The sequence below is a fragment of the Aythya fuligula genome, chromosome 6 (assembly GCF_009819795.1).
Source record: "Aythya fuligula isolate bAytFul2 chromosome 6, bAytFul2.pri, whole genome shotgun sequence".
Classification (NCBI taxonomy): domain Eukaryota; kingdom Metazoa; phylum Chordata; class Aves; order Anseriformes; family Anatidae; genus Aythya; species Aythya fuligula.
Genome location: NC_045564.1, coordinates 1,091,347 through 1,104,609, shown reverse-complemented (window position 1 = coordinate 1,104,609; position 13,263 = coordinate 1,091,347).

Genomic DNA, 13,263 nt, shown 5'->3' with positions numbered 1-13,263 from the left:
GTGCCCCAGCCTTCTGTCGGTCTCTGACAGCAGTGGTGGGTATGCCTGTGGGAGATGTGCCCAGGTTGAAGAACTGCTCGGCCAGGTAGCGGAGCTCCAGGAGGAGGTGAACAGGCTCAGGAGCATCAGGGAATCAGAGAGGGAAATTGACTGGTGGAGGTGCGCTCTACCCTCTCTGAGGCAGGTTCACGAGACTGCCACGGCACAGGCGTCTCCTGTTACGCAGAAGACGGAGGTTCCCTCCTCCGGCCAGGCAGCGGGAGGAGACCTAGATCAAGGGGGGGAATGGAGGCAGGTGCCTATTCGGGGTGGTAGGCGAGCCCTCTCTCTGCCCACCTCACCTTCTCATCTACCCTTAAATAATCGATATGAAGGACTAGAGCAAGACAATCTAAATGACAAAGTAGACAAACACCCGTCCCAGTTGGAGGGGGCGCCTAAGACAATGCGACCTACACGTCGCATTGCCACATCATCCTTCAAAAAAGAAAGAAGGGCTATTGTTATGGGGGGCTCCCTCCTGAAAGGGACAGAGGGACCGATATGCCGACCGGACCCAACCCGCAGAGAAGTCTGTTGCCTCCCTGGGGCTCGGGTGAGAGACTTTGCCAAGAAAGTCAAGCGCCTGGTACGGCCCACTGACTACTACCCGCTACTGGTCTTTCAGGCTGGTAGCGATGAAGTAGCAACGAGAAGTCCGAAGGCGATCAAAAGAGACTTTAGGGATTTGGGGCGACTACTTAGAGGATCAGGGGCGCAGGTGGTGTTTGCCTCTGTCCTTCCGATAGGGGGGATCGAAGCTGAAAGACGTACTGTTCGCATAAACTCGTGGCTTCGAGACTGGTGTGACCGGCAGAATTTCGGTTTCTTTGATCATGGGAAGGTCTATGCTACACCGGGCCTGATGGCACCGGATGGGATGCGCCTCTCTCGGAGAGGGGTAAGGATCTTAGGTCAGGAGTTGGCAGGGCTGATAGATAGGGCTTTAAACTAGAGTCGAAGGGGGAAGGGGCTAAAACCAGGCGAGCCGGTGAAGACCTAAGGGATGGTATGCTAGAATCAGAGGGGCTGTGTGCCAGTGGGGTCCTTTGGTCAGATCCACAAGGTGCTGAGTGTAAGGAGACGCACCTGAAGTGCTTTTACACAAACGCACGCAGTATGAGGAATAAAATAGATGAGCTAGAAGTCCTGGCCCAGTCCCGCAACTACGACATCATCGGCATAAGCGAAACCTGGTGGGATGAGTCCTGTGACTGGGGTGTTGCGATAGATGGTTACAGGCTCTTCAGGAGGGACAGGCAGGGTAGGCGAGGTGGTGGGGTGGCGATGTATGTGAAGCAGGGGCTGGACTGTGTGGAACTTCAGGTCGGCGATGGCAAAGTTGAGAGCCTCTGGGTAAGGATCAAGGGACGAACGAATAAAGGGGATGTCGTTGTGGGAGTCTATTACAGACCGCCTGGCCAGGACGATAGCGCCGATAAATTATTCTTTACAGAACTAAGAGAGGCCTCGAGATTAACTCCCCTTGTCCTTATGGGGGACTTCAACTTGCCGGACGTTAACTGGGAGTGCCACACGGCTGACACGAGCAAGTCCAGGAGGTTCATGAAGCACCTAGATGATAACTTCTTGGTACAGGTGCTAACGGAGCCAACTAGGAAAGGTGCCCTCCTAGACCTGTTGCTAGAAAACAGAGAGGGTCTGGTGGGAGATATGGTGATTGGTGGCCGCCTCGGTCATAGCGACCATGAAGTGGTTGAGTTCAAAATTTATGGTGACAGAAGGAAAAGTGCCACCAAAACCTCATCCCTAGATATGGGGAAAGCGGACTTCAGGCTGCTCAGGGAACTAGTCAGTAAGGTCCCCTGGGAAACTGCTCTTGAAGGCCTCGATGTCCACCAGTGCTGGTCACTCTTTAAGCGATGCCTCCTAGAAGCACAAGATAAGGCAATTCCAAAATATCGCAAGTCAGGCAGGCGGGGCAGGAGGCCGGCGTGGCTGACCAGGAACATTCTAATGGAGATTAGGCGGAAACAGAGAGTGTTTCGCTACTGGAAGGAGGGCCAGGCGTCATGGAAAGAATACAGGGATGCTGTTCGTGTTTGTAGGGAGAAAGTTCGAGTGGCCAAAGCACAGCTAGAGTTGAAGCTGGCTGTGTCTGTGAGAGAAAATAAAAAGGGTTTTTTTAGATATGTAAATGGAAAAAGGAGAACTAAAGAAAACATAGGGCCGCTCCTTGATAGGGAAGGTCTCCTCACAGACGATGACGTAGGCAAAGCAGAGACGCTTAACGCCTTCTTTGCCTCTGTCTTCAATGCCGATGATGGGCTTCGGGACCCAGGGTGCCCTGAGCTGGAGGACCGGGACGGTGGGGATGACAAACTCCCAACTGACCCTGAACGTGTGCGGGATTTGCTACTCCACCTGGATCCCTACAAGTCCATGGGTCCGGATGGGATTCATCCCCGGGTGCTGAAAGAGCTGGCGGATGTCATCGCGGAACCTCTATCAATTATTTTTCAACGATCCTGGGAATTTGGAGAGGTCCCGGTAGACTGGAAGCTGGCAAATGTTGTGCCGATTTTCAAGAAGGGTCGGAAAGAAGACCCTAGCAATTACAGGCCTGTCAGTCTCACGTCAGTGCCTGGTAAAATCATGGAGAAGTTGGTTCTCGGACTCATTGAGGCGCACCTGGGGGACAAAGCAGTCATTGGTCCCAGCCAGCATGGGTTTGTGAAGGGTAGGTCCTGCCTAACTAACCTGATTTCCTTTTATGATAAGATCACCCGTATGGTGGACCAAGGGAAACCAGCTGATGTGATTTTTTTGGACTTCAGCAAGGCTTTTGACACGGTTTCCCATAGGATCCTACTGGACAAAATGTCCACCATACAGCTAAATAAAAACATCATACGATGGGTGAGCAATTGGCTAACGGGCAGGGCCCAAAGGGTTATGGTAAATGGAGCTGCGTCAGGCTGGCGGGCGGTCACCAGTGGGGTCCCTCAAGGCTCCATTTTAGGGCCGGTACTTTTCAATATTTTTATAAATGATCTGGATGTAGGAATAGAGGGTATTTTGAGCAAGTTTGCTGATGACACCAAACTTGGAGGAGTTGTGGACTCAAATGAGGGCGTAAAGGCCTTGCAGAGGGATCTGGACAGGTTGGAGAGCTGGGCGATCACCAACCGCATGAAGTTCAATAAGAGCAAGTGCCGGGTCCTGCACCTGGGACGGGGAAACCCTGGCTGCACGTACAGACTGGGCGATGAGACGCTGGAGAGCAGCCTAGAAGAGAGGGATCTGGGGGTCGTGATAGACAGCAAGTTGAATATGAGCCAGCAGTGTGCCCTGGCAGCCAGGAGGGCCAATCGTGTCCTGGGGTGCATCAAGAACGGCATCGCTAGTAGGTCAAGGGAGGTGATTGTCCCGCTCTACTCTGCGCTGGTGCGGCCTCACCTCGAGTACTGTGTGCAGTTCTGGGCACCACAGTATAAAAAGGACATGAAACTGTTGGAAAGTGTCCAGAGGAGGGCTACGAAGATGGTGAAAGGCCTTGAGGGGAAGAAGTACGAGGAACGGCTGAGGTCACTGGGCCTGTTCAGCCTGGAGAAGAGGAGGCTGAGGGGAGACCTCATCGCAGTCTACAACTTCCTCGTAAGGGGGTGTCAAGAGGCAGGAGACCTTTTCTCCATTAACACTAGTGACAGGACCCGCGGGAACGGGGTTAAGCTGAGGCAGGGGAAATTTAGGCTGGACGTCAGGAGGGGGTTCTTCACAGAGAGGGTGGTTGCACACTGGAACAGGCTCCCCAGGGAAGTGGTCACTGCACCGAGCCTGTCTGAATTTAAGAAGAGATTGGACTGTGAACTTAGGCACATGGTCTGAACTTTTGGGTAGACCTGTGCGGTGTCGAGAGTTGGACTTGATGATCCTTAAGGGTCCCTTCCAACTCAGGATATTCTATGATTCTATGATTCTATGATTCTATGATACTTTATAACTTGGTTGTCTGTCTGTACACAAGAAAAAGTGAATGTGGCATCAAGTTGCCAGTGGCTGAATAGTGTTAAGAATACATGGACAGCTGAAATGTCCTAGATTTGGAATTTAGTTAAGGTCAATTTAATTAAGGCTGAAGTAATTAGAAATGTGAGTATCCCCAACAGCATTTGATATAGTTTAACAGATTTGCCTTAAGTTCAGATGCTAGTTAATGCAGACTAAATTTCTTTGTTGACAAGCACTGAGCTGGAGGACTGTCCATGGAGTGCCAGGCAGCTCCTGGCAAGTTAGCACACAGCTTCTGCTCCACGGTAAGGTGAGAGAGCAGGGCACTAAACCAGTGTGCTCTGGGATAAAGAAAACTCAATCTGTGAGGCTATGTTTTATCATTATAATCCCTTGTGCTTTGGCTGAGCCATATGGCAGTAGTTCCTTTCACAGATCATCTCAGGGCACAGATGATGCCAATCTCCTGCTTGTAAATTAGGTGGTGCATTGACGAATTGGGCAGCAACGTGAGCTGCAGCAGATTATTGCACAGTTACTCCCCAGCAGTCAATGTGGGATCGTGCTTTCATTGCTCTTGGTCTTGCCAAAAGGAAGAGAGGGCAGAGGCACCTGGCTGGTGGTTGGGTCTCTCTCCAGCCCCACCTGTCTGCAGATGGGCCAGATCCTGCATTTTAACTGAGCAGCATGCAGTACAGCCTGCACAGCAGAGGGGTGACGGTGTTTTTGGCCGTGTGGGTGTATGAGCATGGTGCAAAGCTGCCTCCTTGTACATGGGGCATTGCAGCACTGTTGCAGCAGCTCCTTTAACCAGGCCTGGGACCCCAGCCTCATGAGGTGTGGAGGGGACCCTGCCCAAGGCTGGTCTTCATCGAAGTGCCTGAGGCCCAGGGCAGGTCCCTCGCAGAAAGGCAACTGCCGAGGAGGTTGCAGCTGCAAGGCCACCGCTTGGGGGGCCTGAGCCAGCCTGTGGCCATAGCGAGGGAAGTGACTGCCTCGGGCCTTCCCTCTCCTCTGGCCCCAAGGTGGGGCAGTAGCTCCGTGTCTGTGCCAGGTGGGCCTGCCTGCTTCCTATCGTCTCTGGGAAAAAGCTCTTCTTGCCTTCACCTTGAAGGGAACACAGATACACCCCAGCCTGGAAAGCCTTGCTCTAGGTTTTGCTGGTACTACACGGAAAGAGCTTGTCCTGCGAGTCCTCACGTTCACTAGCAAATGCTGAGAAGCAGGTTGGAGACGGACCTCTTTCAGCCTGAGTAAGTCTCTGACCCGCTGCTCAGCTGGCAGCCTGCCATCTGTTTGCATGAGCAACAGAGAGATTTTCTGTGTTAAGTGAATGTCCTCCCAGCTTGGAAGAGGCTGTGCTGTTAATTCCTCTGCTTGGCAAGGCTTCTGCACTTGTGTTTTCTTCTGAATCACAAAAGTCAATGGTGCAAACCACCCTGTTGCTGTAACTCGTTCAGGCAACTAGAGAGCCCACACCACATACACACTGAGATTTTTAAATGATTTTTTTTTTCTCTTTTATATATAAAAAGAAGTCTGCAGGCATCCTCTTCCACTCGTTCTCTCAAATCATTAGGGCATATGTATGTCTGCTCACTAACAGAGGGGAGACAAATAAGGACATCATAGAAGGAGTCTCCAGGTGACTTGGACCAAGCAAAGATTTGTTTCCATTTTGAGGAGCATAAATTCTTGTGCTGTGACTGTGCAGGAAGCAAGGAGTGAATTTTTCACCTTGACTTCTAGACAGTACAGAAAGAAGCCTTTCTGGACGAGAGAAAGCTGAACGAATGTGTCTACTTTGAATCAAAACTACCATTTCATTGCACTCTGATGCAAACATAAAGCAAAAGTCAGACAGGTTTGGCATGCTCCTCGGCCTGCTGTTTTTCAGTATTTATTTTACATTGTTTCAGATGGATTTCAGTGACTATCATTTATTCACCTTCTATTTGGCATCTTTATCTGAGCTTAATATTCATCTGTGGCTTGAGTAAAATGAATATTTCAAGCCTTAAATTATGTATGTACTGCAGCACTGCTGGCATCTCAGACTTAAAGACCTTTGTGCAGTTTTTGCATCTCATCTGTTTTTTGGTGTCTCCTGAAACTGTCAGGGAACTTTTGCTGGCCTGCTGGAGAGCAGTGCCTGGCTGCCGCGGGCTGCAGGGCATATAAGGGGAGGCTTTAGAGCCTCAGTCTCCTTGGACACCACCCCTGAGCCCTTTGCTTTCCCCCTTCAGCAGCTGTGGGCCGCGCCTCTCCTCTCCCACCTTTGTATCTCCCTTTGTTGTGGGTTTCTCCCTAAGTGTTTTCTTGGCTGTGCTTTCTGGGTTTTATGCTCCCTTCTCTTTCTTCTCTTCTTCTCGGCGTGCAGGGTGCTTCTCCCTGGCAGTTGCCATAGAGATCACAGCACTTCTCTCTGCCTCTGCGAAAGGCACTGCTATCCCTGTGTAGCTTGGCTGGCTGAGCCAGCTGCCTCATCCCAAATGTGTCATCTTTCCCTGCCCCACACCGTGTGACCTGACTGTCCTGTAGGCTGACAGGCTGCTTACCTCTGTCCTGGGATGCATGGCTATGCCATTGTATTGCACTCCAGGCTCCCAGTAAGCATTCCTGATCTGTGCACAGTAGTGGAGGACAATGAATTGCTAAGTAGCCCCATGGCAAGACAGCCCCTTCCCAGCTCCATGCCCTTAAATTTCAATCCACCTTCTGCCTTCCACCTGCTGGGTACCGTGGTGCTCCTCGTGTGCAAAGATCAGAGCAGCAAGAGTGCCAGTGCCTATGAATGCCAGGGCGCCATGAACCCCCCTGCTTGCCTGGGCTGACATGCAGGAGAGAGGCAGATGGACAGAGAAGGGGTAAGGGACTTCACCATGGCCTGTCCTTTTGCTTCTTTCCCTTTGTGTCCTGGTCATAACTTTAGGTTGCTGCAATCTGTAGCTGACTCGGCAGTGGTGGTACAAGATTCAGTGCTGATGGCTGGCTGAGGGATGAGAGGTAACTGCTTTTCTCTCTGGCTAATCTTACACCCAGGGGATCATGTGGAAACTAACCAAAGGGTGGGGAGTTAGTGTCCTCTGCTGGCCTCATGAATATGATTATCTGAAACTTTCACTTGGCAGCTTTGTACATGCTGTTCCAGCACTATTATCTTGTACGTTGATTCAAAGCAATCAATAAGCCTTCAAGAAGGTTGTCCTGAATACTTTTGACAAATTATTAATAGAAGTCATTTGAGCAGTTGAGCTGTTCAGAACTTTTTACTGTTCAAAAGCTTGACTGTTGGGAATGCAGCATGCAAAATATTAATTTTACTTCATACATTTCTAAGAAGAATTTCTGATGGAAGAGAAGCTTCGTTCTTCTGAAGTGCACTAGAAGCAATGACACAACCATTCAGACTCCATTTGATCAATTGTAGATAGAGTTACCTGAAGATTCTGTATTTTCCTCCCATGTTCACAGGCACTTAGGAAAGGTTGTGGCTTTATATGGCAAAAATGAACAGAACAGCAGTGAACTTTGTTCAGAAAAGAGAGTGTATTTGTATGGAGTTTCTCAAGCACTAGCGGATGAAAACTGCCCTGCTTGCGTCTAAATCAGAATAAATGAGGAAGATATGAACTGAGCCTAGTGTGCAGGAGTACCAGGTAATAGTTGGACATTGCAGAAAATACTACCTTTGTCACCTTTGGTGATGTGGGATTTGACTAGAGCTGAAATCACAGGGAGATGAATCTGTCTTCCCTGCAGAGGTTCAAACAGAAGAGACACTGTCAGGGTAAATTAGATGCAGGACAAAAGCCTTCTGATCACAGCTGGTTTCAGTGGGTTTATTTTAATGGGATAACTCTTAGCTGAGGGCAAGCTGAGCTAATGACTCAGAGTTGTGTATTGCAATAAAGGTGTTGTAGGTTTTTTTATTATTATTTTTAGAAATTCTGAGATTTCCTGTTCTCTACTGAAACCATTATGAAAAATGTTAAAAGATCTGAAGGGATGGAAAAACAGCCTACTTGTAGTGTTTGCTTTCCTGCCAAATGACCACTAGCAAGGCAATTTTACCAATCAGTCAGAAGCAAAATACATTTTTATTGCAACTTTGCAAAATCTGCCTCAATCATTCATGATAGGAAGAATTGCCCTGTGGAGAAGGCAGTGACTTGGCCCTCTGTAGCTTAAAGCTGAGTTTGAGATGTACTGAGTTGTTTTGGGAAAAGTGCCTAATCTTTGTGCACCCCTTTAAAACATGATTGATACTTCACTAGCCGGCCTGGGCAGTTTCTGTCACGAGTCATTCCTGACAGTGACAGTACTGTATGCTCAGTGTCCTGCCACCACAGGATCCTGATCTTGTCTGCAGACTTTTTGCTCCAACTAAAGTATAGCTATAAAAATCAGAATGCAGGATGTTGTAAGTACAAAACTAGTTCGTATGAAAACAACCGGAGAGTAACCAGATTACACTCCAGTACACTGGATTGTTGGCCAAGGTTATTCAGTAACGTGCCAAGTGACACAGTCTCTAGGTTTTAGGTTCTTACTGCTTTTGAAGATTGTTGCTTGTCCTATGTCTGGTGAATGAATGATTTATGCCTCAAAACTGTCCCAGCAGTGCTTCTGAGCCACTGGGATTATAACTATGAAGTATTAAAAAAAAAAAAAGGTCACTATTTTCTCCCCATGCTGACTTGAGAACATAGATCAGACTGATAACAGCTTTGAAATAACCCAGATGTGGATGTTTCCCCAGAAATTGAAGTCTTGCATGTGTTTACGGTCGCAACAGCTCTATGTGTGCATCCCCTCCGGCACAGGCGAACCTGTTGTCCAGTGGAAGCAGCTGAAGGCTCGAGCAGCCTATTTGGCACTGGGTGTGCTGGCTGCTGTAGCAGCGCTGGGCCTGGGAGTGACAGATTTAACGCTGTCACGGCTTTGCTCAGTGATGTCACTGGTGCTGAAATAAAGCTGCAGCAGATGAAGTCAGTGGCTCTGCTGGCTGGCTGGAGGCTGTTCCAGCTGTACTGACCGCAGTGCTTTACAGAAAGATATCTGCATTTCTTCTCCCTGAGTACTTTGAAAAATGCTGTAGGGAAGCAGCAAGGGACACAGGTGGCCAGTGGCTCCAACACAGCCCAGCCCTAAGGCGTGTCTCTGTGTGAATCTGTCTGAAGCAGGCACTGAAATTCTCTCTTCTTTCTCATGCCACTGGGCCAGAGGCTGCCTGCTTGCTTAGCTCACCATGAATACTCAGGCCTCCAGGGCAGCTGGAGTGCCAGCTTGCTGCCAGCTCATCTGGGGAAACTGGTGACCCTGCCTTTGCAGGTGCATGGTCATTCATGCCTGGGGTGTCTTTGCCCCTGTCTTGTGGTGCTTGTGGATATTGCCCAGCCCAGCTGTCAGTGGTGCCATTGTCCTGTCTAGATGGGTATGCACTGTTTCTTCTAGAGACAGTTCAGAAAGCTAACGTGATCAGTATGTCCCATGGTGACACATCATCAGAAACTAAGTATACCAAGGAAGAACATCGTGGAATCAGTAGGAATCATTTGAGTGAAGTAAAAGGTGCCCCTGAATTTCTATTTCTGCTTGCTAGGAAAAAATAAAAGGAAGTTGTATTTTGAGCACAAACTCTGCCTTCATTCAGGGTTGGCAAATCCTGTTTTTTGTTCTGTTTGTTTTTAATGTTCTTGCACTAATTTCCTGGCTATTCCTGCTTGAAAGTCCTACTGGACAATGACTGAATCCTTTTGTCTTGCCTGCCAAATAAAGCAGATTGTCAAAAGCAAAACATGTTGTGTATCATGTTTTGCAGACAAACCGGGAAAGAACTTGGATGCTTCACTTCCTCTGAACTTGCTGCCAGATCTCATGGGCTTCATATACAAGCTATATGGCAAAAGACTGCTTTGCAATAACTCTATAGAAATGTAATAAAAGTTGGGCCACACTCTGAGCAGTAACTTGAGTTGGGCAGCTCTTGTGCACAAAGGTTGTGGTGGTTCTGTTTCCTGAGGGGCCCCACAACATTCAGAGGGGTTATCTAGTGAGCAGGACAGTTTGTGTGACCAGGAGTGTGAGGCTCAGCACTGATCTATCAAATCTTTTATGTTGGCATTGGGCATTGCCACGCTGTTGTTTGGTCACCAGCTTCTAAGTTTGCTTTCTCAGACAGGCTTGCTCACTGTTTTCTAAGATCTGCCTTGTCCTAGATCTAGACCTCTCTGGAGACCTGAGTGCATTTGACCTCAGCTGGGTTTGTTTTTTGTATGTGGCTGGACTGGGCAAAGACGTGGCCTGGGCAGCCCAGTCTGCCAGCAAATACCATCTGCTCAGCACCTGTGAAATGCAGTGTGCCCTCATGGCCACGTGGCAACTGGTGTACCAGGTGTTGGTGTGAGCAGAAAGTAGGCAGGCCCTAAGGCTTGGTGAGCTCAAATATGCTGTTGAGGCTGCTGTTCATCCTGGTGTGTATTCAAGGCATCGCTCCACACCTTGCAAAGGGGACGTGTAGCACCTGACTCCACACTCAGCACAGATCTGAGGAGTTTGAGTTTTGAAGCTGTTGGAATTTGAGTATGAGGCTTGTTGTTCAGAGGCAATATCTTTTCGTAGCTGTTATCTCATAGCTTTGTGCAAATACTCTAGGTAAAATTGAAAGTCTAACCACAAATCAGGAGAGGTGGTGAAAGAGAGTGGGTTGGAAAGAAACTTTCTCCCCTCCAGTCTATTTTAATTTTATGTTGTGAAATAAGGGGGCTCTAAGTAAGCCAGCCAAGTATTCTCAGAAGAATTGAACTATCTGCAATGTTTTATCTTCAGTAAGATTTTTTTTTTTCACCTTTCTATAGGGAATTAAGATGTCACTTGATGAAGCAGATCTGTGGTGCATTGTGCCTGTGTCCCAAATTCTTGTCAGAGGGGGAGGAGTTACATAACTGGCAGAAAGAGTGCAAAATTCCCAGTATGCTGTGTTTGCTCTGTGAAAATGGTGTCAGGGGAATAGACACACAAAAGTAAGATTAAATAAATAGAGCTGAGAGAATGAACCCGAATGACACATGGAAGAGTTACAGAGAAGAAGATGGTAGTTTCAGTTGTGATTTAAGAGTTTAAAGGGGTAATGGCAGAATAGAGGTAAATCCAGTTTTCTTCCACACTTTACAAACAGCTCATTATTTTTATTTAAATGCTTTTTCTTTCATTTTTGTTTTTCAATCCAATCTTCATTGTCTTGTGTTAAGGCTGATAGTCTGTGTAGGATCTAAGCTCATTCCCATTGAAACACATGTAAAGACCTCCATAGGCTTGCCAGCTTTCCAGGGTCTAGTCAGCTTTGCAAATTCTGTACCAAGCAGATAGACCGTGACAGCAACTGATTCTAAATCATTGAAGTTACTCCTTGGAAATTATAAAATTTCTTAAGAAAGAAAAATCCTTAAAAATTCCTAACAAGTAGTACTCCCATGACTACTAGCCTAATAAATGCCATATGGAAGAACAGTGCAGCATTTGATTTCCAGAGTGCTCAGAAACCAGCTAAGAATGCCAAATATTGTCCCTGGTTGGCCTGAAATAATGGAGCAATGCACATGCTGAAGCTCTTGCATTGTTTGTGCAGTTCTGAAGTGTTTTCCCATCACAGGAAAGGTATAGCCCCATCTTATATTATTGTTCACGTATTATTGCTCATTCATGTGTGTTCTGCTTTCTTGCTTCTTCAGAATTTAGTGTAACAGGTAAATTGCCATTGCTCAGATACACCTCCTTTTCTGTAAGCCTAGTTAAATCTAGGTATACAACAGCAATTTGTATTTTTATATCTTTCACAATGCTAGGGTGCACCCACAGGGGACATCTGATGGGCAAATGTCATTGGCAAAAAGCCAGACTAACTTGAATTTGTATAGTATTAGCACACATGAAGGAATTCAAAGTTAAACAGAGATCCTGCCACAAATTTGTGTGAAGGAGCAAAATCATCTCTCGTAGTGCTCAGTAGCAGCAGAAGGTATAGGAGCCCTGGAGGATCATTGGCATTTCTCCCTCCTTGCTTCCTGTGTCTGGCCTGCACATTGTCCAGGGCCCAGTCTCTTCAGAGTCTCATCCCCAGGGAACATGTTGCCAATGTGGCTTGGACATCACTGCAAAAGGCACTTTTCCCTGACAGCCTCAGTTGGCTTTTGAATGCTGAGGTGCAATGGAAATGTCCCTGGTGCACCTCAGTGAGGATACATTACTATACAGTGACCCCAGTTCTTTATGATTATCTACAAAAATGAGAAAATGCCAACCTTTGCTAGATGTAAATGTTTTCAGAGAGGCAGAGAGAGGTACAAAAGAATGGGGGTCAATTGGAAGAAGAATGTATCTCACTTCTCCAATAGCAATTACAGTGTCTGAGTCTTACTGACTGCTAGAGACCTGCTGCCTCACTTGGTAACGAAAAACAGGCCCAGAAATGATGGCGTAGCTATAGCAGCACTGCAGCTGGGGAGCTGTTCATTACAAATAGCCTGTGCCAATATGGTGTTGTGGAAAAACTCTTCAGTACCTCTTCTACCTTTCAAGCACTTTTTATTTTCCTTCCGTCCTATCTGTGTGCTCTTACAGTCTGCTGCTGGGAGGCCTTGTGCATCCTGTTTTGCATTTGGACTCCTAAACCTGGCTCTTGGTTCTTCCATCAGCTGTTTTCAAACAATCTTTTGTGCCAATCTAATAAACAGTGGATGTATAAATTTAGTGAAGGACTGATCCCAGATGCTTTTCTGTCTTGTACTGTAATACATTTTTCATAAGCAGAAATTTTGTTCTTAATGTTCCAAAAGTGATATGGAACTTGGAAAAGCAGCCATGTCTAGGCCTCCCTTACCTGCTGTTTCTCATTTCTGCAAAAAGAACTGTAAGTAAAATTACATGCCAGGGTCTTTAATCACAATCTGAAGGTTAATACCAAGGGTTTATGAACTGCATTTCCCTCAAAGCTTTAGCAAAATACTTGATTCCTGTGGTTGTCACAATTTCTGTGCTATGCCAGCTGTTGCCTGATTATTATAGTTTCATTAATAAAGAGTCATGTGGTTGGAGATAAAGATGAGCTGTGATGTTGCAATGCATCACCATTGAGTTGTGTGGATGAAGCCTTGATAAAAATCTCTGTTCTGTGATGTACACGCTCTCAAAATTCACTTTAGGAAGCATTCTTGCTTTCATTGTATCAGCCTGAGAGGAGACACCACATGA